Genomic DNA, 26,671 nt, shown 5'->3' on the forward strand with positions numbered 1-26,671 from the left:
ATTTTTAGGGATTAAGATAATCTCTGATTTAATGCTGGGATTTTTATTGCATTTTTATTAACATATTTTGAGGCAGATGCCTTATTTTTGTTTTTCACAGCTCCCAGTTACACGCATGTGAGCATACCTGGTGTCTTGTTTATTTTTTCCAGATTTAATTTTTAACTAAAGCAGCCCCTTCGATGTTGTAGCATCCCCTTCTGAGCCCTCACACAGCCACGGATGGGGCATGTTGAGATCGGGTGGGTTCAGTACAGTACTAAGCAGGACTGTGCAGTAAAAAAAATTTATTGAGCCCCTGCCCTAGTGGAATTTACCACTCTATAGTCCAAACTCATTTCATATTATAAGCAGGACTGTGGGAGGAAGTAATGATAACCTCTGTGCCCACAGCATGCCTCAGCATGTCAAGCCAGACATCTTCCTGGCTGTAAGCGACCATGAGACTCCATACTGGGCCTTATTAAGTAACTGTTTGTGCCTCACAGGAGCTCCTGGCCCATCTAGTGCTGCAGTGCAATGGAAAGCTAATGCAATGCAAGAGCACTGAAACTCTGTTCTTCTAACACCGCAAGGTCTTGCGATAACCCTATGCAGCCCATAGGAAAAGAACCCTGTACAACAAATGCGCGCCATGTAAATAAATAATCCCAAAATGTGGACCATCAATAATAAATCAAAGTTTCTGAAATTGACAATGACTTCTGATGAATGCGCTGCCGGTGACGTATAAGGGAGGATGTTCCTAGGTGGTTAACATCCTTACCCCTACTTATTATGGATTGACAAAAGCAACAGATGGTTTGACCCCTGTTGTCCGGATGTGTGGAGAAATAATTCCACACCGAAGAGGTGGCTTTTTTGGTATTTTGCCCAGGCATGACAATGGGCTTTTTCATCCTATGGCCAACAACTGTCTCCAGTGGTGCCTTATTCAAACAAACTACATCACCATCAGAATCCTCATCGTCAACTTCCTCCTCAGTGCCAGCTACACCAATATCTTCCTCATCCTGGTGTACTTCTACAGTGACATCCTCAATCTCAATATCAGCAACTGGACTGGCGGTGGTCCTTCCAACACATGCAGAGGGCATGCATATGGTGGTAGGAGCCTCCTCTTCCCATACAGTGTTGTGAAGGCCAGGCCTAGACATCGCAACTGCAGACAGTGCCAGCACCCCTGTATTTTTACAACACCCCTGTAATTTTACAGCATACAAGACAGGGCCAGTGTACTTTTATTTTAACAAGAGCACCCCTGTATTTTTACAGCATACAGGACCAATGTACTTTTATGTTAATAACAGCGCCCCTATATTTTTACAGCATACATTACCAGTGTAACTTTATGTTAACATCAGCACCCCTGTATTTTTGCAGCATACAGGACCAGTGTACTTTTATTTTTACAGCAGCACCCCTGTATTTTTACAGCATACAGGACCAGTGTACATTTATTTTCACTGCACCCCAAAATTTTTACAGCAAATAAGACCAGGCCAGTGTACATTTATTTTCACAGCACCCCTGAATTTTTACAGCCAGCACCCCTGTATACAAACTGTATGTATGTATACTGCATACAGGAGGACAGTGCTCCTACCCCCTGTACAACACAGTGACAACCAGGACAGCAACACCCATGTACAGCTCCAGCACCCCTAACAGCACATGAAACACCAGTGACAGCCAGGACAGCACCCCTAACAGCACAGGGATACCACAGTGACAGGAACAGCAACCCTACAGAGCATACACTGACCCCACCCAACACCACCACCCACAGAGAGAGACAGAGGTCTGTCTCCCTCACTCTCCAAGTTCAGAGTGAAAATGGTGACAGAAAATGGTGACAGAAGTTGGCCTCCCACCCTGGATTCCTCCAGGAGGAGGTCTGTCCCATCACACGGTGGGCTTTTCAGGCTGCTTGGAAGCTGGATGTCTAATAGCCCAGGGCTGCTTAGATTGGGGCTTAGAACCCCTGGACGGAAGCTGATATCTAGAGGACGCTTGACCTTTGACTCTGCCTTGCAGATGAAAAGAGCGAAAAGTAGTCTTGGCTCAAGGTGGTGCAGATAAATGCAAGAAGGCTGCCTTAGACACCGCCAGTGTAGAGACTATCTTGTCCAGTTTCTAACCAAACAGCGTATCCACTGCATAAGGGAATGCCTCAGAGCCTTTGCGGAGTTGGCATATGCACACCAGGAATGTAGCCAAGGGGTCCTTCTGGCCACGTCCGTGGAAGCTGAAACCTTGATTGTTAAGACTCCAGTATCTATGGTCGCCTCGCCAAGGTAGGTACTTGCCTTTTGGATATTTTAGACATGCACAAGCAACTCTCTCCTCCTGTCAATCCACGTTCCAGCTTCTCTGCAAAATTTCCAATAGCCTTAGCTAACCAGGCTGATGCCAGGGCAGGACAAGTGATGGCTACCGCATGAGAACAAGCCAATATGAGGAAATTCTCCCGCTTTCTATCAGTGGGATCCTTGAGTGAAGAGGTAACCAGGGGTAGGGAGGACAGAGGACCTAACTAAGAGTGCCACATGTGCATCAACTGGAGGGGGAAATTCCCACTTGGCCCATTTATTAGGCAGAAGATGGTAAAAGGAAGCCATGCACTTTGATAACTGCAAACATTTGGCCAGCTGAGACCAGGCTACTTCCAGAAGGTCCTCCAGCTGAGCCGATGTGGGATACAGAGCTGACACTTGCTATTGACGCTTAAAAAGCGGGGCCTTGTCTTGAGGAAACGGGTCAGTATCTTCAATCTGAAGTATTGCCCTAACTGCCTTGACCAGTGCTTCTATATCAGTCAGGGACATGGAATCTTCACGGACTGAAGAGGACTCCACATCTGATCAGTGAACTCCTGGTCTGAAAGGGATTCTGGCTCAGAGCCCTCCTCCGACAAGGGAGTGGAACTCTCATGTATTACTGGCCTGTGCCGAGACACTCGACCACTAACCAGGAGCTGCTGTAAAGAGGTTGGACATGTCTCTAAGCCCTGCACTGACTGCGCAATGGACTGCATCCATGGTGGCAGAGCAGTGTAAGATTGGGCAGACGGCACCGGCCCTGCACTGACTACGGGTGCGCACAGCAAGTAAAGCAGGCAGCGGAGCAGACAGGTGGTCTACCAACTGGGACATTCTCTGTGTTAACGTAGAAGCCCATGCTGGATCTTGAGGACCTGCGCTAAAGGTGTATCCTGAACCCAGATCTGTGAAGCTAAAACTACGCACAGTACCTAATTGTCAGGATCCTGTGGAGAGAGAATGTTGACACAGACTCTGCAAGCACAAGGCACTGGTGCAGTGATTTCCTTGTCAGCTATGGATTTGGGTGGCATGTTCACCAATATAAACCTCACACACTAGGACACAAAGGCTGAGAGTGAATAAAGGCTGGACTGCAAGAAAGTAAAGTTGACCGAAACTATGGCAACAAATAAATATCAATGAGTGATATCGATATTTAACAAGGCACCAACCACAGGCTGTTCCTGTAAAGTGAGTGGAAATTAGGATCACAAGCATACCTACATACACACAGAACTCTCAATGCACAAGAACCTCCCCCCTAAGGTGCTCTCAACCCCAGGGACCCTGAAGTGGCCTGTGGCATGTGCCCTGGTGGTCTGGTGGGGAAACGCAGTGTCCTGGGCCTCCACCGTACTTGACACTCACTGTCTCCCACCAGTGGGGAGGATAGTAACACCGTTGCAGCTCCCTGCAAGCAGGGAGCCGGTCACTTACTGTCCTGGCATCCAGATGTGGCTGCAGGGCCTCCCCGAGGTGTTCACTGCATTGTAGAGATCCACTGCAGTGAAAGTCACCATCCCGGTCACCAGTGCTGCCGCCACCTCCATCGCCGGGTGTTGGAGCAGCTGTACAGCCATCCAGTAGGTGCATGTACCGCTGTTCAATAGAGACATTTTTTTAAAAGTAACCAGGGTCTGAGCCCCCCAAAATGGTGCCTGATCCTGCCGGCACCAAAGGAAAAAAACTTGTGGGCCTGGGCCGGGAGATAGTGAAGAGGGAGAAGAAGGCATGCTGGGTTAAATAATTGTAACCCTTTGGTGCCTGCTCGCTCTCTCACCAGCTATACCCAGCATAATTCCTCCTGTGCCCCCTAGTGGATGAACAAGAAATACAGTTCCTGCCACCACAACATCAATTGGTAGGTGACTGTAAGGAACCTGACTCCCATCTCTTCAAATGATAATATCCAGAATATGGTATGTTTACTGTATGGAATATATGATCAGCATATGCAATAACTCTTCTAAATCTATTCATAAAGTCTGGAGTCTATTGCTTTCAATGCATGGCTCTCATTCCCCATTTAAGTCAACATCTAAGAAAGTACTGAGAAATCCTAGTTACCTACAGAATGACCTATCTTTCTACCCAGACATTCTCAGTCAAAAACATAATTGTTAGAAACACTGTGAAATGCGTTCCGAAAATATAAAATACTGTACCTTTGTTATGAAGGAGGTTAAATAAATATGCCACACAGATTACTACTGAACTCGTCGGTAGTTTGAATTTCATTTTAAACATTCTATGGAGTTTATATGATAAAATAAATAGAGGCTAGTTATACAATACATTAAATTTTTAGAATCTGCTGTAAGGTAAATTTCCATTCATATTATGAGATTTTTTTTCAGGTACAATTTCTTAATAGAAATAAAATTGTTCTGATTTATGCCTCACTAAAAGTCTGCCAACAAATTATTAGCACAATACATCAGGAAATAGATTTCTTTCATCTCAGTATGGCAACAAAAAAGCCTAGCTCAGCACTGCCAGCTATTGTAGGATAAGCTATATCCTCAAAATATTGGCAGTGCTGACTTTCCCCTTTCCACTTATAGGAAAACCTTTGAGGAGACAGTAGCCGGGTCCAGTTCTCAGTATTATATTTCCTTCGCTATTGAAAATAAGGAAGTGCATTATGTAAGAAAACAAAACACATGGAACTGTACCGTTGTGTCATGGCAATGATAGAATTGAGGGAGAACCAGAACAATGACAGAAAGAGCCAACATTGAGTAAACCTACTGGAAAAGTTATAAAATGCATAATTATTATTAACAGAGGAGGGGGCTCCCTCCTCTCCACGGTGCAGTAGGCTCCGGCATTGTGCAGGTCTCTGGAAACATGGTGCCTGCCATGTTTTCTGGAGACTAATATAACTACTGCACATGCGCCATTTTGGCTGTGATATTTGCTGCACCTGCAGCGCCAAACTCAAGACTCCCCCCCCCCCCCCTTTTCCCCTGGACCTACGGGCTGTGTGCACCACACACATTGCACTCAGTATAGATGCACCAATGCAGGGGGAGATGTACTAAGCCTTGGTGAGTGATAAAGTTGAGAGAAAAAAGTACCAGCCTATCAGCTCTGAACTGCTATGTTACAGGCTGTGTTTGAAGCTGATTGGCTGGCATTGTATCACTCTCCAAGGCTTAGTACATCTGCCACTATGTATTTAGAGTAATATTTATTGGCTATGCGCCATATAATATTTCAATGAACATCAGTTCAACATTTAAAAATACAGTCTGGCAAGGTGCAATAGATGTAAGGGAGAAGCAGAACAATGCCAGAAAGAGCCAACTGCAAGTCAGCTTCTAACTGCCATGTTATAGGCTGTGGTTGAAAAATGACAGGAGCTGATTGGCTGATATTTTATCACTCTCCAAAGTTTAGTACATCTGCCCTGCAGTGAGCTCGTTTCATACAGAACTTTCAACAGATGCAAATTTGCACACCCACAAAATGCTTACATTTTTCCTGAATTTTCTGCGGCTTGATTTGTGGGTTAAAATGACTGCATAAGACCTACTGATACACAGGGTAATCACACAAACTTGTACACTGATTGCTGGTTGTTTGTGTCCCCCTTATAACTCCATTAATGTTAAGAATTTGTATTAAAAATGATTTAACTTTGTAGCTTCTCACTATATAAACAATTACACCTAGTACTGCATACTGTATGTTCACACAGAGAACAGTTATGGTCTCTTTGCCCACCCTATGTGTGTGATCATGGAAATTTGGAAGCTACTGTAGGTTGACAGTGCCTGAAAATATTACCACTACACCCAAGATACTACCACTTGTAGCTTGTCCACGTGATTCATTTAAATTCACTTCCGATTCCTACAATATACTGCTTATTTCCATATCTCATATTTCCACGTATATATATATATATTGTGACAGAAATCACATAGACAGGGTAAAACCCAACACACTTTTATTTCCACCTCAGGCAGGTTACAGCTTCATACGGGGGATTTGAAGGTCAGGTTTACAGGCAGTTCTCACAACAGCAGATTACAGTCCAAATACTTGTAATCACAAACAGTGCATGTTTCAAATGGCTCCTAATGTAACCCCACACTCCCACCTTTCGCCTGGGCACTAACTGCCGTCAGGAGCAATGTATCTGTTCACTGAACACATAGTGTGCTTAAAGGCACATTACAGGTGCTTCTGTCTGACAATTGATTGAGGCAAAACCTGTACTGGATCCTTCAGTGCTGCTGCTCTGCTAAACCTGGGACATCCTGACGTTCCACATTAACTCCATGTGGAACCATGCTGTCCCTGCCAAAATATATATATATATATATATATATATATATATATATATATATAATCTCTAGGCAGAAGATCCAAAGTTAGCATGTTGCTGCAAACTTTGGATTTATTGCCCTGAGATGTGGTTACATTGGCCTTGAAAAAGGTCTGATGTGGACCGAAACATTGATTTGTACTGTGTATGTGAGCGTTAAAAAAAAAAAAATTTCTTCAATTGCAGTGAGTGCCCCATTTCATTATATCTAAATTGATCTGCTACAGGTTGTAGATGGAGGCCCCTGTCCCTCACAGTGAAACGCAGAGATTCACAGGTCTGTTGTGAGGAGACGGGGATAAAATGATGTGATTAGAATGTAGTTTTTTCCTAATAATATGGTCCATTCTCTCCTGACAATTGTGGGGGTGAGGTTATCTTTTGGCGCCTGGGGAGTTCTGGTACACAGAAACCCCAACATGCATGTGCCACTGATGTATGTGGTGTATGTCTGAAAGTTAATGTACATTGAAGATGATACACAGTGAAAATTATGCCAGTATAAGTAGGGAAAATGTCACACAAATTCTCTGCACATGCCCAGATGTATGGCTGCACGCATTTGGATCTGTTATTCTGACTTATGTGAGAGGGGATGAGGGGCATTTTAACCTTCCACCATTGTGGTACCCCAGGGTGTAAGTGTGGGCACAGATAAGTTATATATAGATGGTACCTTGCTCCAGTGGACCTTCCTTTCTTCTGGCAATGAGTCCACCACTTTTCTTTGCCAGACTACAGTAGAGAAGCTAGGCCCGTACACAGTAAAATGACGTGATAATGATAACCTTGGTAGGGAGAATAATCTGTCAAATTTATTATAAGACGTAAGAAGACACAGGACTTCACACAATAAAGAATATGTAGCAAATAAGTAGAAAGCTGTTATCACTATATAAATGACACAACTCTGCACAAATGAAAATAATATTAATATGACCTATATTTGTAACATCAACTCTAAAGTGAATAACCAGCAAACTCTTGCCAATCAAACTTCTTTACTATGGCTGCTGCAGCACATCTTTAATTATGACTAGGTTGAGAGTGCGATTCCTAAACTACTGTACTTCAACACCTTATATTCTGCATCTTTACAGTAACGCTCACACATGGATAGAACAGCAATTATGATACTTTTAGGTTACTATGCAAAAAAAAAATTTTTTTTATCCCAGACTGTTGAGTCGCTTACTTTATAGGTGATTACAGAGTTCTTTCATTGGAGTACTCCCTTGCTAGGTGGTCACTGTCCTATTGCATCATACTTGCCTACTTTTGAAAAGCATTTCAGGGAGAGTGTGAAAGTAACACCTATCAGCGCGGACGTGTACTGCTATATATGAGAGTCGTGTTATAAACATGACTTACATCCAAATGTAAATGAGCCCCAAAGTTTGTAAGATCTACTTGAATGTATGTATCTCTGATTTCTTTTTCCCCCCCAAGAATGTAACAGCTGCTTAAATGGGATAAGGGGGTCATTCCGACCCGCTCGCATGCTGCGGTTCATCGCAGCGGTGCGAACGGGTCAGAACTGCACATGCGTGGCGGCTGCATTGCGCAGGCGCGTTGTTGCCTGGTGATGGCCATTGCTGGGCAGCGGCACCACGTACGAAGAAAGCGATCACAGCGGCGACCGCAAGAAGATTGACAGGAGGAAGGCGTTCTGGGGCGTCAACTCACCGTTTTCCGGGCATGGAGTCTGAACGCAGGCGTGTCCAGGCGTTTGGAGGGCGGATGTCTGACGTCAATTCCGGGATCTTCATCGATGGATTCATCGCACAGGGTAAGTAACTGCAGGACTAGTCTTTTTTTGCATAGCAGGACTGCACAAGGGATCGCAGCCCTGCTATGCTAAAATACACTCCCCCATAGGCGGCGTCTAGTTGATCGCATGAGCAGCAAAAAGTTGCTACATGCGATCAACTCGGAATGACCCCAAGGTGCAATCAGGGAGATTGCAGGATTATTCAGGGAGGTTGCTGCTATTTCAGGGAGTCTCCTGCAGAATGCAGGAGGGTAGGCAACAATGTATTACATGCATGTATTTATAATACACAATAAAGGTTAGCATCTAATGCTGTTTGTCCTGCACACAGAAACGAGGACACATATCTTCAGCACTCTAGCAAGGTATGTAGTTAAAAAGGTTGACAACAACAATGTCGATATTCATAATGTTGATACCACAATGTATTTGTTAAAATGTCAGCGTTGTCGGAATGTTGACAGGTGAAATGTCAACATTATCAGAATATCAACATTAAGGTTAGGCTGCGCGGCGGGAAGGCTAGGGTTAGGCTACAGGGGGAGGGTTATCCTGCGGAAGGATTTAGGACCTAGACAGAGGGTTAGGTGTAGGTATTAGGGCTAGGGAGAGCTAAGAAATACTAGAATGCTGGAAGACCAAGTCTGGCGCAGAAGTGACAGTCACTTGATCGCCAGGATCTGGAAGGCACCGTTGGAGTTGCAGCAGCCACCAACAGAAGGTAGGTCACCACTGGACACAGAGGCAGAACTCTGGGAGGCAACGGAGTCATCTGCCGCCGGGCTCCTGCTCTGAAGGGGGGCACCTCTCCACCCATTCTGTGACACCATTGAATTAAAGTTAATTGATAGCTGCCACTATCTTTTCAGTGGGTGACTTCCTCACTGGTCCCTGCACCTTACAAATCACACCCTCTTTATTATACTGAATATACACATTTTACAAGTGTCACACCCAGGATTACAAACAACAACCTATTACACTGGAAGCAGACACATTACTAATGAAGCTGTTTGCTCCTGTATAGGAAATATGAGAATTTTAACTATATGAAGTTATATCTCTGACAATGACACGTAACTTCATATAGTTAGAATTTTCATGCTACCTCTACAGGAGCCAATAACTCCATCAGTAAAGTGTCTGCTGTTAGTGTAACAGGTCATGGGCTCTAATCCTGGGTATGACTGTTAAGAAATGTGTGATTTAAAATAAATGACAATTAAATGTATAAATACAGTATATAATTTTTTTCAGAACACTCTAATCCTGGGTATGACTGCTAAGAAATGTGTGATTTAAAATAAATGACAATTAAATGTATAAATACAGTATATCATTTTTTTCAGAACACTCCATAAACACACGCACACACACACACACACACACACACACACACACACACACACACACACACACACACACACATACATAAATTTATCTTAATATAGGAAATAGGGGGGCACCAATATTTACCTTGCCTCCGGGCAACTGGGACGAACTTACGCCACTGACTGGACCACAGGACAAAATGCCGACATTTCACTATTTACTATATGATGAATGTTGACATGGTCACCGTCAATATTATGACAATGTTGACATGATGAATGTTGATATTATGACATTTTGTACCCAACCCCTCTATCAATGATATATCAGCCCTGTATGCACCACTTACAATAGTAGCATTATGTGTCTCTACTGAACTTAGTATTAGCAAAATGCAGTACAGACTTACTGTGGGTTGTCTCTCTTCTTCTTCAGTGCATGTCAACCTCCATGGCCACAGTGCTCCTGCTCTGAACTGCACAATGCCTCCGTCCTCCTCTCAACTCTGGAGCTTGGCTGCACCCTCCTCACCAACAAACATACAGTGGGTACTCAGTGGCCCTTTCTCCTCAACTCCACTTTAACAACATGACTTGCCCAACTCTCTCTGTCAGACCTGCTGCCACTTCACTTATCCCCTACTCACAAACTCTGCTCAGCAGCATCATCTCCATCACACTGTGCAACCAACAATCCCCTATTTGCCCGAATGTTATTCTTGTGCTCCACAGTGTCACCACCATCAGGCCTCTGGTACTACAAGACCCATAGGCTTTAATGATAAGATGCATTCAGGGTTCAAGCGTTGAAGGTATTCCACAATACCAACATTAAATACATTTTGTGGATAGTAGTTTACTTTATTTGATACATATGATCTGTAGGAGACTGCAGAGCCAGATTAAGTTTAGCTGCTTAGCTGTAAGCGGTTCAGAAAAATTAAGGGAAAAGTGTCAAGGTGCAGTCATGCCGCTGCAGTTCCCATGGGAGATAGGAGGGGGTGGAGCTGATGCAGTCCTCAGACATAGAATGACAACAGCTTTGCCTTAGGGATGACCATTGAAGTGCTCATCATCTGTGTTTTACATCGATGGCAGGAAACCATGGATAGATTGCAGCAACTGAGGGACAGACAAATGGATGGCAGGTCAATCAGGGAATGTGGCTGTGCAGTATATTCTGGGGGCAGAGCCACAGAGATGGCAGATGCCCAGGAAGTGGGACACACAAGGGGTGGGCCAATCAGGAAAGGGGGCGGGGCTATGTGGGAAACATTGAGGGTAGAGCTAAACTCTGTACACCCAACCACCAGCGGAAAAATAGCACAGGTGCCCTGTATGCCATAAGCGGGCGGATCTAGGCTTTTCTTTTCTTTTCTTTTTTTTTTTTTTTGGGGGGGGGGGGTTAAGAATTAAGCCTGACTCCTCCCCTCTCTACTCATTAGTCCTCCCTCTTCCAGTCCTGCCGCATCCATTTGCAGTCCCAATTCTTTTGGACCCTGCACCTCCCTACAGTTTTGCATAGTTCATTGGTTTGGTTCTGCGCTTTAAATAAGTATTTATATGGCTGAATAAACTTGACAATAAATGCAATATAAACGTATATAAAGATAGATTTTTATTTTTTAAAGTTGTCTACTATCCACTACAGAGGTAAAACTAAAAATAAAAGTTTTTGCACCATGCATATATACATGCAAAATGTACTCACATAATTACTAGTCATAATGATAATTAAACAGCTGGTGATAATAATGTTACATAACGGTCACATATATTATTATTCAGGGTCCTAGGAATCTTGAGTCCATGGATAAAGTATGCTATATGTGAATCATAATGGTTGTACACTAAAACCAATAGTTATTACTCCAATTGTGAATATGGTGTTGTACCAGTATTAACAGTGCTGTGTACAGACGGAGCCACGCTAATCGTGGCTCCATATATGCCTGGGCGTGCCCGCCTGGGCGTGCCCACCTGGGCATGCCTACCGCCACGTCTGGGGCGCATGCGCATCCGTGACGTGCATACGCACCATTCACTATAAATGGGAGCATCTCTGTGCGCTCCAGGCGTGACTAGGCGGATGGATTGCCTAGTCATGCCGGAAGCACTTGTATGCGATGGAGCCGCCTCAGATGAGCGCGGCTCCATCTGTTTATTATCCATGATCACAATGGCTATCAGCTGGCAATGTTGCCCAAATATAGTGTCCTGCGGCTTTAACTCACCCTCTGAAGTTGGTAGCAGTATGGAGAATGCCGACAGACTCCAATGTAAAGTGCTGGCTGGTTGAATTCATAAATCCCTTCCCGTAGCCGCACTTTGGGCTCAACCCTATACCATGGGGAGCTGGATGGTTGTCGGCTGTATAACGAGCCTCCACACCTGGGTCTACAGCAGCAGGTAGGTATCAGAAGGTCCAAAGCGGTGGTTGTCAATAGCAACAGGTGTTCTGTCTAACTGGTTTCGCTCTTTTATGGAGCTTGTTTATATTGCATTTATTGTCAAGTGTATTCAGCCATATAAATACTGATTTAAAGCACAGAACCAATTCCCTTCTTTTTTTGTGTATCCAACGGAATGTAGTCAGGATCGCAATACCTGTTGCAGAATCAAGACAGTCAAAACAGACAAAATACCAACTGTACGTATTAAGGTTAGGGCTAAGAATTAGTGGGAAGGGTAAGCATCAGGCTGCGGGAGGGAACAGTTAAGGTTAGGCTGCCGAATGGAATGGTTAGGTTTAGGCTGCGGGAGGGGTGGGTTACGGTTAGAATACTCACCAAAATTCATCTGGATTTTGACTATCTCGATTCCGCTGCCAGTATTGTTACCATCGGGATGGTGACAGCCAGGATGCCATACCCAACTCCATCCAAGTAATTCATAGGGTGGAATTCAATTGTTTGAAAAGTCGGTTGGGTGTCTGTTTTTTCCTGTCTATTAAATAGGAAAAAACAGACTCCCAACTGACTTTTCAAACAAATGAATACCCCCCATTGAATCATAATTATGGATGTTAAATAACATAGTATTTGATAGCTATATATAATATAGATTTTCTATGCATACAGATTAGTATAATATCTATCAAATAAAGATTTAATGATATAGAAAATAAATGCATTATGTGTTTGTGAGGACTATAGTTTGATATTGTGCAATGTTACGAACAGATTGTTGGCAGCGCCGCCTGAGAGACAAACATTCCACATCCTACACTATGTTACCATTCTATAAAAATATCCGCGTACTTAATGTGCTGTGACTAATGTGTCCTTTTTGCTGTTATAGTGTTGATGTTGTGCATCTGAGTGCGTGGTTTACCAAAGTTATCACATTTACTCAACAATTTAAACATAGTAAATCTTCTATTTTTGTTTTAATACTCAATCACTTACTGTAATAAAATCAAAGCATTAAGTAGCGCCAAAGTCATAACTAAATGCTTTTCAGCCAGAGGACATGCTATATTAATAAATGCAGTTTTGGAGGATATATACATGAATTGTGTATCCCCCTGATATTTTAAGATAGTACTATGGTAGATATCTGCAGAGCAGTAACCATGGGATAATCCCAACTGTATCATGCTATAGTAAGCTAAGCCATTTTTTTGATGGCATTAGCCCTTGAAGCCTGTAGGCTTTTTTTCGGATCCCTCTCCGCTAATGACCACTAGCACATGTGTAACCCAATGGCTTCGCGGTCTCTTTACATTTTAGTCTGCACATTCATTTTTAGATAAATTGCCCCAATAAATCTCACTCGTTGCCGCTGTAACTATAATTGCCTGGTCTAAAATGTGGGACTTGATAAATATGCATAGTGAGTATAGGGGGTCATTCCGACCCATTCACACGCTGTGGTTCATCACAGCGGTGCAAATGGGTCCAAACTGCGCATGCGCAGCGGGCAGGCGCATCGTTGCCCGGCGACGGGCAGTGACGCCGCCTATGAAGAAAGCGGTCACAGTGGCGACCGCAAGAAGATTGATAGGAGGAAGGCGTTCCGGGGCGTCAACTCACCGGTTTCCGGGCATGGAGATTCGAACACAGGCGTGTCCAGGCGTTTGGAGGGCGGATGTCTGATGTCAATTTCAGGACCTTCATCGCTGGATCCATCGCACAGGGTAAGTAACTGCAGGGCTAGTCTTGTTTTACACAAAACTTTTTTAGCATAGCAGGGCTGCACAAGCGATCGCAGCCCTGCTATGCTAAAATACACTCCACCATAGGCGGCGTCTAGTTGATCGCACGAGAAGCGAAAAGTTTCTACATGCGATCAACTCGGAATGACCCCCATAGTGTTTATAATTGTATAGCGTGCTGAAAGCTGTAAATTAAGCCAGGACTTCTTACTGACTGAGTTTTGGATTTATTGCAGAAAAATATGAAAGTAAGTAGATGTTTCTGGGGAAATGGAGCACTTTTGAATAGACATAGTAAAAGAAAATACTTTCTTAACATATGACAAAATATTAACTTCTGGCCTGGATAAGCCGATTCAATAAGCTACTATTTTGCAAGTGATCACCAAGCAGTTTATAGAGCTGTGGCATGCATGAAAAGATTGTGCTGAACAGCATCACCTATGTGCAAAAGCGTGTAAACTTTGCATTTGCAGCCATCACGCATAAACACGCAAGGTTTAACCTCCAGAGGGCCCAAACCTGTCCACTAGGGGCTCATTAACTTGGTGGAGCAAGATCTAGAGATAAGACTAGAGATAAGCACCAGACACTTTTTCGAATTTTGTGTTTTGGTTTTGGATTTGGATCTCCTTTAGTGTTTTGGATCTGGATTGATGTTGCCAAAACCACCCTTTCGGGTCTTGGTTTTGGATCTGGATGTTTTTGAAAAAAACAACTCATTTTATTTTATTTTATTTTTTTGTTCCTACAGTATTATTAACCTTAATAACATTGAATTTCCACTCATTTCCAGTCTATTCTGAACACCTCACTATATTGTTTTTAGGCCAAAAGGTTGCAACGAGGTAGCTGGATGACTAAGCTATGCGACACAAGTAGCGGCAGAAACACGTGGCCCATCTAGAGATGGCACTGCAGTGACAGACAGGATGGTAGTTTTAAAACAAGGCCCCAAAGAGCACATAATGCAAAGGAAAAAAAAGAGCAAGATGGAATTGTCCTTGGGCCCTCCCACCCACGGGCCCTCCCACCCACCCTTATCTTGTATAAACAGGACATGCACACTTTATCAAACCAATCATTTTAGCGACAGGGCCTGCCACACGACTGTGGCTGAAATGATTGGTTCATTTTGGGACTCCACCAAAAAAGAAGCAATTAATCTGTCCTTGCACAAACTGGCTTTACAGAGGCAAGATTTCATCCTCATCCTCCGATTCCTCACCCCTTTCAGTGTTTACATCCTCCTCCACACAGAGTATTAATTAGTCCCCACTGGAATCCACTACCACAGGTCCCTGTGTACTTTCTGGTGGCAATTGCTGGTAAATGTCTTCCTGGAGGAATTTATAATTCATTTTGATGAACATCATCTACTCCACATTTTCTGGAAGTAACCTCGTACGCCGATTGCTGACAAGGTGACCGACTGCACTAAACACTCTTTCGGAGTACACACTGGAGGGGGGGTAATTTAGGTAAAATAAAGCCAGTTTGTGCAAGGGCCTCCAAATTGATTCTTTTTCCTTCCAGTATACATACGGACTGTCTGACGTGCCTACTTGGATGCTGTCACTCATATAATCCTCCACCATTCTTTCAATGGTGACAGCATCATATGCAGTGACAGTAGACACGTCAGTAATCGTTGGCAGCTCCTTCAATCCGGTACAGATGTCAAAATTTGCTCCTGACTGCCCTGCATCACTGCCAGTGGGTTAGCTAGGAAATGTTATTCTTTTCCTCGCAGCACCAGTTGAGGGAGAAAATGAAGGAGGAGCTGTTGACAGCACTGGCGTTTCTATAATGGGTGCAGTGTGTGCGGTGCACACGGGCCCCTGAGTCCAAAGGGGGCCCACACCGCACACACTGCTCCCATTTGTAAAATACTTACCCCTCCGAAGTCCAGCGCTGGCATCCACAGCGCCGCTAGAACACAGTGAAAATGGCCCAGCGGCCATTTTCACGGCGTTCTGCGCATGCGCAGTAAAGAGATCTCAGGGAAAATGGCCGCCGCACCATTTTCCCGGAGATCTGCGCATGCGCAGTAGAGTCTGAGCCCTCTAGTGCTCAGACTCTACGGCGCTCCGGGCAGAGAGGAGGGGGCCCGACGGAGGAGGCTGAACATGGGCCTCCTCCTCTCTTAAAATGCCCCTGGTTGACAGGTCACGTTCCGCTTGAGCTGACAATTTTCTCACCAGCAGGTCTTTGCACCTCTGCAGACTTGTGTCCGCCAGAAAGAGAGATACAGCGTAGACTTTCAACCTAGGATCGAGCACGGTGGCCAGAATGTAGTGATCTGATTTCTGACTGGGTGGGTTATTTTGTTTCTGTGCAGGGTAAATACTGCCTGCTTTATTTTTACACTGCAATTTAGATTTCAGTTTGAACACACCTCACCCAAATCTAACTCTCTCTGCAGATGTTATATCTGACCACCCTGCAGTGCACATGGTTTTGCCCAATTGCTAACAAATTTGCTGCTATGATCAGATCTGCATTACCCCCACTCTGTAGAATCACTACATCACAGTACCTGGGAAACCAGCAGTGCTGACACTGCACTCCACAGTGTTCAGAATCTCACCATGCTGCCACAGTTTGCCCAACATCTTGATACCTGCATTGCTGATACCCTCACTTATTATGGATTGACAAAGGCAACACATGACTTGTACGGATTTGTGGAGAAATAATTCCACACCGAATAGGTGGCTTTTTTTGTATTTTGCCCAGGCATGACAATGGGCTTTTTCATCCCACGGGCAACAACTGTCTCCACTGGTGCCTTATTCAAACAAACCACATCACCATCAGAATCCTCATTGTCAACTTCCAACTCAGTGCCACCTACACCAATATCCTCCTCACCCTGGTGTACTTCTACAGTGACATCCTCAATCTCAATATCTGCAACTGGACTGGCGGTGCTTCTCCCAGCACTTGCAGAGGGCGTGCAAATGGTGGTAGGGGCCTCCTCTTCCCATACAGTCTTGGGAAGGTCAAGCCTAGACATCGCAATTGCGGACACACTAGGACTCTCCTTGGGGATTTCTGATATCTCTGAGTCTGAACGCAGTTATTTTTTTCATGTGCTTTAACAAGCTTTATTTTTTAACTTTTTTGAGAGGGATAAGGGCTTCCATCTTCATGAGAATCTGAACCACCAGTCATGAACATAGGCCAAGGCCTTAGCTTTTCCTTGCCACTTCATGTCGTGAATGGCATATTGCCAATCTTACATTTCACATCAGATAATTTCTGGGGGGGGGGGTTTGGTTATTAATTTTTGCTTCTTGGATTTTACATGCCCTCTATGACATTGGGCATCAGCCTTAGCAGATGACTTTGATGGAATTGTATCATCAAAGTCATGACTGGTGGCAGCAGCAGCCTCAGCACTAGTACTAGGAACTGGTGGTTCCTTATCTTTCACTATTTTTTCATCCAAATTTTTGTTCTCCATTTCACAGGACAGCATCCCTTTATTTTTATAGCAAACAGAACAGTTTCCCTTTATATTTACAGCACCTCATTATTTTTACAGCATTTAGGACAGGGTAAGTGTTCCTTTATTTTTACAACACCCCTGTATTTTTACAGCATACATGACAGGGCAGGGCCAGTGTTCCTTTATTTCTACAACACCCCTGTATTTTTACAGCATACAGGACAGAGACACAGCACCCCTGTATTTTCACAGTAGCCTGTATTTTAACAACATCCCTGTATTTTTACAGCATACAGGACAGGGCCAGCACCCCTGTATTTTAACAACTCTGAATTTTTACATCATACAGGACAGGGCCAGCACCCCTGTATTTTCACAGCACCCCTGTATTTTTACAGCATACAGGACAGGGCCAGTACTCCTGAATTTTAACAACACCCCAGTATTTTTACAGTATACAGGACAGGGATACAGCACCCCTGTTTTGTCACAGCACCCCTGTATTTTTACAGCATACAGGACAGGGCCAGCACACCTGTATTTTAACAACACCCCTTTATTTTGACAGCATACAGGACAGAGCCAGCACCCCTGTATTTTAACAAGACCCCTTTATTTTTTACAGAATACAAGACAGGGACACAGCACCCCTGTATTTTCACAGCACCCTGTATTTTAACAACACCTCTGTATTTTTACAGCATACAGGACAGGCCCAGTATACCTTATTTTTACAACACCCCTGTATTTTTACAGCACACAGGACAGTGCCCCTGTACATCACAGGACAGCAACACCCATGTACAGCACTCCTAACAGCTCATGGCACCACTGTATAGCACCCCAAACAGCACAAGACACCATAGGACAGCACCCCTGTACAGCACAGAACAGCAACACCATTGTACAGCACACCAAACAGCACAGGACACCCCAGGACAGCAACCCTGTACAGCACAGGACACCACAGGACAGCACCCCAAAAGAGCACACACTGACCCCACCCCAGTTTTTTACAGTATACAAGACAGAGACATAGCATATTTTTGTGGTTATGGATCTACAATCATTAGGTCAACACCATATGGACAACAGTGAAAAGTTCGACACTGACAAAAGGTCGACATGGTCATTAGGTCGACCTATGGAAGGTCTACACTGGAAATTTCTGACAGGTACAAAATGTCTACACATGAAAAGGTTGACATGGAAAATGGTCGACAATATTTTTTGCATTTTTTGGATGTAGTTTTCGCTGTCTGAGCATGTGAATCCCCAATTAGTGTACCGCTTTGCTCACCATGCTTCGGGCAAGGGGGGTAATTCAAAGTTGATCGCAGCAGCAAATTTGTTAGCAGTTGGGCAAAACCATGTGCACTGCAGGTGGGGCAGATGTAACATGTGCAGAGAGATTTAGATTTGGGTGGGTTATTTTGTTTCTGTGCAGGATAAATACTGGCTACTTTATTTTTACACTGCAATTTAGATTTCAGTTTGAACACACCCCACCTAAATCTGACTCTCTCTGCACATGTTACATCTGTCCCACCTGGGGGTATATTTACTAAAAATCGTATTTTTCTGAAAGAGGTTAAAGTTCCAACACGAATGACATCGAATGTGTAAAGTTGCAACTTTTTGAATTTATTACGACTCATTTACTAAGCTGTCGTATTTTTCATATTCGTGTTTTCCGATGTCGATGTCATTCGTGTTTTTCAAAGGTAGAATGCGGCCGATTTTGAGGATTTGCGGCCGTGTTATGATTTTTTTTATATGACTGCATCATTTTTCGTTTACGGCAGTGTTTATCCGTTCCCGGCCACTTTTTTTTTCTAAGTTTCGCTTTTGTCACTCGTCCGTGATTGGTTTGATTCGTGATGGAGGAGTGTCTGTGCTCATTACTATAAAACCGCCCCAAACCGTCCGCACCTCGTGGGTTTAGCTAGTGGAGAGGTGAGAGGAAGGTGTGTATGGAGTTGGTGAGTAGTTTGGAGTTTTTGTCGGTTTTGAGGAGGTTCTTTGCGATTGTTGAGTGCTGTACTGTGTGTGTAAGTAGTCTTGTCATACTTGTTGTGTAGTTATTTAAAAGTCTGTCTAGTTTTTTGTCTTTGTTGTTTTTTTAACGTCTATTGTCATTGTTTGTGAGTGTGTGTGTGTGTGTGTGTGTGTGTGTGTGTGTGTGTGTGTGTTTGGTGTGTGGTGTGTAGTGGTAGTGGAGGAGTGTGTTTAGTGTTTTTTTTTTATCAGTGTTATTTGTTGTTTGTCCTGATTATGTCCCAGTCAGAGGTGAGTGTGGTGGAGGAGGTGAGTGAGAGGGAGGAGGTGAGTGAGAGGGAGGAGGTGAGTGAGGTGGAGGAGGTTAGTGAGAGGGAGGAGGTGAGTGAGGTGGAGGAGGTTAGTGAGGAGGAGGGGGAGGTTGCTGCTGCGGCCTCCAGTAATAGTGACAGTGATAGTGTTGTGGCTCCGCAGCCACGCACCACTACAAAGACGGGCCGCAATGTTAAATTCAGCTACGCTGAAAATATGGCTTTGGTGCGGGAGCTGATGAGGCATCATCGACAGCTGTTTGGCCATGATGCTGCAAAGATTTAATCACGCAGGAAGACTGTTCTGTGGGGGAAGGTTGTTGCGGCTGTGAATAGTGAGGGTGTGGTGAGGCGGACCGAGGACATGTGTCGTAAGCGATTCTACGACATCAAGCGCCGTGTCAAGGCGAAGATGTCGAAGGAGGCTAAATCAGCCCACCAAACAGGGGGTGGACACCCCTTCCGAGCGTCCTATCGGGATTGGGAGGAGCCTGTGCGTACTCTGATTCCGCCAGAAGTGGTTGGTGCGACTCATGTCCGGGATTCGGATCGGCCAAGGCAGGATGGTGAGTTTATTATTGTTTTTTATTTATAATTTTAACATTTTGTCCTTAGTTGTCTGAAATGTCTTCTAGCTAATTGTGATTGTAAGTTGGTTCATTCTTATAATGTGTTGGTGATGTAGTTTTAATCACAATTAGTTTTGTTTTTTTCCTTTGTATTGTCAATTTAGCAGGTTGTCTTTGCCTTTTTCTGGTGTTTTAATTCAAAAGTAAATTGTTGTAGGTGTATTTTAATGAAGTGTGATTCATGTGTTTCGTGTAAAAAAAATTTTTTTTTAATTTGTCAATTGACTTATGGTTATTGTGTGTTGATCTGGGTTTTCTTTTGTGTGGTTGATGTGATTTTTCAAGGTTTTTTATTTTTGATGCTTACAATTTGTTGTAGATATTTGTGGGTAGTGGTTTGTTGTTAGCAGCAAAATTTAGTAACATATCGTGCTATATTCTGGTTGTGTCAAGCTACCAAAGGGTAAATTTACTAAGATGGGAGTTTTATTTAAGATGGGATGTTGCCCATAGCAACCAATCAGATTCTACTTCCATATATCTAGCACCTTCTAGAAGATAATATCTGGAATCTGATTGGTTGCTATGGGCAACATCCCATCTCAAATAGAACTCCCATCTTAGTAAATTTTCCCCCAAGTTTGGCTTTTAAGTAGTATAATATTGTGCATTATGCACCTTTGTGTATGTATTGGTTGGTGAAATTGTTTCTTAATTCAACTATACACACCCAATGAAGTCAGGCAGAAAAGCATAAGCATAGTTGAGTTTACTTCTCATCAGGTTCCACATATGTTTACATCACAATAAGGAATTTGCATAAACAGATAAACATAATAGTATGTTCATTAGTACATTCTTCATATTTTTACAGTATGAAAGAGAAGCAGCACAACCAGGCCACATCCCACACTGCCAAGAGATGCAGATGCTGGCGATGTAGGTAAGAATTTAGTGTAAACACATATTCTGAAAACACAGAGAAAAGCAGAATGTTAATGTTTATCTTATCACATAGGTTCTTCTTCAGCAAACCCCCCTCCATTAAGGCGCTTATCACAGGGCTCGGAACCTCAACATAGGAGGACAACCAAGAGACGCCGTCTTGAGGCTGAATCACCAGCAGCATCCTCACCACCCCAACGGCGCATCTCCATAGTGTCGGCCCTGCCACCACAAGCCATTTTGGCCAGCCCACAAAGCGAGGATCCTCAATCCCCTCAACTGTCTGGTGAGTAAACATAACAATTACTTGTAAAGAAGTTAAAAAACAGTGGGGTAGATGTATTAACCTGGAGAAGGCATAAGAAAGTGATAAACCAGTGATATGTGCAAGGTGATAAAGGCAGCAGCCAAACAGATCCTAACTGTTAATTTACATATTGGAGCTGTTTGGCTTGTGCCTTTATCACCTTGCACATATCACTGGTTTATCACTTCCTTATGTCTTCTCCAGGTTAATTCATCTGCCCCACTGTTTGTGCACAGCAAAAAAAATGTGTCACAAATAAACATTCATCCTTGTAATAATCATCAACAGCAAGCACATGGGGGTTGTTGTTTGTTTTTGTTTGTGCATAATTTTCAGAGGTGATGTTGGGCATAGCAACAAAAAATTTTTTTTTAATGTTTGCTAGAAACAGCTACATAAATGTTAAGTCTCATCCAATTGTTTTGCATGCCCAACATCACCAGTTCGAAACATAGGACACCTTAAGACTTTTTCCACCATTGTTAATGTTTAAATTTTTAACCACTATATTTGTTTAAGTTTGGGCCAGACCACTGACTGCCTTGAACAATGTATGAGTGTATGGCTCAACACATTTATTGTATTGTGTGTGTTCTTCAAAAGGAAGCTTCATACACAATATGTAAATGTAGTAATTTGTATTTGTTAGAGTTCTTCGTGTTCGTACATTAATTATGGCTCAGAGTCCAACAATTCCCTTAAACATTTTTCAACTGAGTAGTGAACGTTAAAAGCAACATATTTATACAAAAAGGTCAGCTAAATTGTGAAGTTCAAACAACAATCTATTTATCAATACCAACATGAATATTAAGAAGTAATGCATGTTGACGTAAAGCTATAATTAGACCAATGCTAAATAATGACTAAATAGTGGCTGTCTTCAACCCCATACAGAACCACCCATCATGGCCGAGGATGCCCAGCAGGAAAGTGACCAGCAGGATACCTACACACTACACCTGCAAGCCATAGATCCTACCCAGACAACCACGCCACAGGACATACCCCAACCACCCCAAACATCCCACAGCCCCCAAGTGAGCCCAACACCACCCCAGCAACAAATGGCCCCCGAGTTTTGGAGCAGTTGGGCCACACAACAGGCACAACACTATGCGTGCCTGAACACCCATACCCAATACCTTGCCAGTCTGCCCCATCATCTACCACGACTCAGTCGGAACTCAGGCAGACTGATAGTTCAGGTTGGCAGAATTGCCAATTCAATGGAGCAGATGAGGGCAGACAACACCCAAATGCAAGCCAATCTGCAACGCATCATGGATGAGCAACAGCGGCAGCAACAAGCCCTCATTCAACTGATTCAACACAACCAAATGATTAACGAGAACCTGTCCAGAATTATTGCAAGCAACACTGCCACTAATAGCCAACTCACTGCAAGCCTAAATAAACTCAGCCAAAGACTTAATGTGTTGGCATCACACCAACTAAGCTCTAGCTCGGGAACAACTACACCAAGCCAGACCCCAGTTAGATGCTCCAGCAGAACCCGCACCACAGAACTAGAGATGAGCGGGTTCGGTTCCTCGGAATCCGAACCCGCCCGAACTTCATGTTTTTTTTCACGGGTCCGAGCGACTCGGATCTTCCCGCCTTGCTCGGTTAACCCGAGCGCGCCCGAACGTCATCATGACGCTGTCGGATTCTCGCGAGGCTCGGATTCTATCGCGAGACTCGGATTCTATATAAGGAGCCGCGCGTCGCCGCCATTTTCACTCGTGCATTGAGATTGATAGGGAGAGGACGTGTCTGGCGTCCTCTCCATTAGAATAGAGATAGATTAGATAGAGAGAGAGAGATTGTGCAGAGTCGCAGACAGAGTTAGTTTACCACAGTCAGTGACCAGTGCAGTTGCTAGTTAACTTTTATTTAATATAATATATCCGTTCACTTCTCTCTGCTATATCCGTTCTCTGCCTGAAAAAAAAAACGATACACAGCACAGTCAGTCACACAGTGTGACTCAGTCTGTGTGCACTCAGCTCAGCCCAGTGTGCTGCACAGTCATCAATGTATAAATTAAAAGCTTATAATTAATTGTGGGGGAGACTGGGGAGCACTGCAGGTTGTTAGCAGGAGCCAGGAGTACAATTATATTAATTAACAGTGCACACTTTTGCTGCAGGAGTGGTGACCAGTGCCTGACCACCAGTATAGTATTGTTGTATACTACTAATATCTCTTTAAATATCAACCAGTCTATATTAGCAGCAGACACAGTACAGTGCGGTAGTTCACGGCTGTGGCTACCTCTGTGTCGGCACACGGCAGGCAGTCCGTCCGACCAGAATTGTATTATTTATTATTATATACCTACCACCTAACCGTGGTTTTTTTTTCATTCTTTATACCGTCATAGTGTCATCCTAATTGTTACGAGTATACTACTATCTCTTTATCAACCAGTGTACAGTGCGGTAGTTCACGGCTGTGGCTACCTCTGTGTCGGCACACGGCAGGCAGTCCGTCCGACCAGAATTGTATTATTTATTATTATATACCTACCACCTAACCGTGGTTTTTTTTTCATTCTTTATACCGTCATAGTGTCATCCTAATTGTTACGAGTATACTACTATCTCTTTATCAACCAGTGTACAGTGCGGTAGTTCACGGCTGTGGCTACCTCTGTGTCGGCACACGGCAGGCAGTCCGTCCGACCAGAATTGTATTATTTATTATTATATACCTACCACCTAACCGTGGTTTTTTTTTCATTCTTTATACCGTCATAGTGTCATCCTAATTGTTACGAGTATACTACTATCTCTTTATCAACCAGTGTACAGTGCGGTAGTTCACGGCTGTGGCTACCTCTGTGTCGGCACACGGCAGGCAGTCCGTCCGACCAGAATTGTATTATTTATTATTATATACCTACCACCTAACCGTGGTTTTTTTTTCATTCTTTATACCGTCATAGTGTCATCCTAATTGTTACGAGTATACTACTATCTCTTTATCAACCAGTGTACAGTGCGGTAGTTCACGGCTGTGGCTACCTCTGTGTCGGCACACGGCAGGCAGTCCGTCCGACCAGAATTGTATTATTTATTATTATATACCTACCACCTAACCGTGGTTTTTTTTTCATTCTTTATACCGTCATAGTGTCATCCTAATTGTTACGAGTATACTACTATCTCTTTATCAACCAGTGTACAGTGCGGTAGTTCACGGCTGTGGCTACCTCTGTGTCGGCACACGGCAGGCAGTCCGTCCGACCAGAATTGTATTATTTATTATTATATACCTACCACCTAACCGTGGTTTTTTTTTCATTCTTTATACCGTCATAGTGTCATCCTAATTGTTACGAGTATACTACTATCTCTTTATCAACCAGTGTACAGTGCGGTAGTTCACGGCTGTGGCTACCTCTGTGTCGGCACACGGCAGGCAGTCCGTCCGACCAGAATTGTATTATTTATTATTATATACCTACCACCTAACCGTGGTTTTTTTTTTCATTCTTTATACCGTCATAGTGTCATCCTAATTGTTACGAGTATACTACTATCTCTTTATCAACCAGTGTACAGTGCGGTAGTTCACGGCTGTGGCTACCTCTGTGTCGGCACACGGCAGGCAGTCCGTCCGACCAGAATTGTATTATTTATTATTATATACCTACCACCTAACCGTGGTTTTTTTTTCATTCTTTATACCGTCATAGTGTCATCCTAATTGTTACGAGTATACTACTATCTCTTTATCAACCAGTGTACAGTGCGGTAGTTCACGGCTGTGGCTACCTCTGTGTCGGCACACGGCAGGCAGTCCGTCCGACCAGAATTGTATTATTTATTATTATATACCTACCACCTAACCGTGGTTTTTTTTTCATTCTTTATACCGTCATAGTGTCATCCTAATTGTTACGAGTATACTACTATCTCTTTATCAACCAGTGTACAGTGCGGTAGTTCACGGCTGTGGCTACCTCTGTGTCGGCACACGGCAGGCAGTCCGTCCGACCAGAATTGTATTATTTATTATTATATACCTACCACCTAACCGTGGTTTTTTTTTTCATTCTTTATACCGTCATATTGTCATCCTAATTGTTACGAGTATACTACTATCTCTTTATCAACCAGTGTATAGTGCGGTAGTTCACGGCTGTGGCTACCTCTGTGTCGGCACACGGCAGGCAGTCCGTCCGTCCGACCAGAATTGTATTATTTATTATTATATACCTACCACCTAACCGTGGTTTTTTTTTCATTCTTTATACCGTCATAGTGTCATCCTAATTGTTACGAGTATACTACTATCTCTTTATCAACCAGTGTACAGTGCGGTAGTTCACGGCTGTGGCTACCTCTGTGTCGGCACACGGCAGGCAGTCCGTCCGACCAGAATTGTATTATTTATTATTATATACCTACCACCTAACCGTGGTTTTTTTTTTCATTCTTTATACCGTCATAGTGTCATCCTAATTGTTACGAGTATACTACTATCTCTTTATCAACCAGTGTACAGTGCGGTAGTTCACGGCTGTGGCTACCTCTGTGTCGGCACACGGCAGGCAGTCCGTCCGACCAGAATTGTATTATTTATTATTATATACCTACCACCTAACCGTGGTTTTTTTTTCATTCTTTATACCGTCATAGTGTCATCCTAATTGTTACGAGTATACTACTATCTCTTTATCAACCAGTGTACAGTGCGGTAGTTCACGGCTGTGGCTACCTCTGTGTCGGCAGTCGGCAGGCAGTCCGTCCATCCATAATTGTATTATTATTATAATATATACCACCTAACCGTGGTTTTTTTATACCACCTAACCGTGGCAGTCCGTCCATAATTGTATACTAGTATCCAATCCATCCATCTCCATTGTTTACCTGAGGTGCCTTTTAGTTCTGCCTATAAAATATGGAGAACAAAAAAGTTGAGGTTCCAAAATTAGGGAAAGATCAAGATCCACTTCCACCTCGTGCTGAAGCTGCTGCCACTAGTCATGGCCGAGACGATGAAATGCCAGCAACGTCGTCTGCCAAGGCCGATGCCCAATGTCATAGTACAGAGCATGTCAAATCCAAAACACCAAATATCAGAAAAAAAAGGACTCCAAAACCTAAAATAAAATTGTCGGAGGAGAAGCGTAAACTTGCCAATATGCCATTTACC

Source organism: Pseudophryne corroboree, chromosome 1, assembly GCF_028390025.1.
Source record: "Pseudophryne corroboree isolate aPseCor3 chromosome 1, aPseCor3.hap2, whole genome shotgun sequence".
NCBI classification, from domain to species: domain Eukaryota; kingdom Metazoa; phylum Chordata; class Amphibia; order Anura; family Myobatrachidae; genus Pseudophryne; species Pseudophryne corroboree.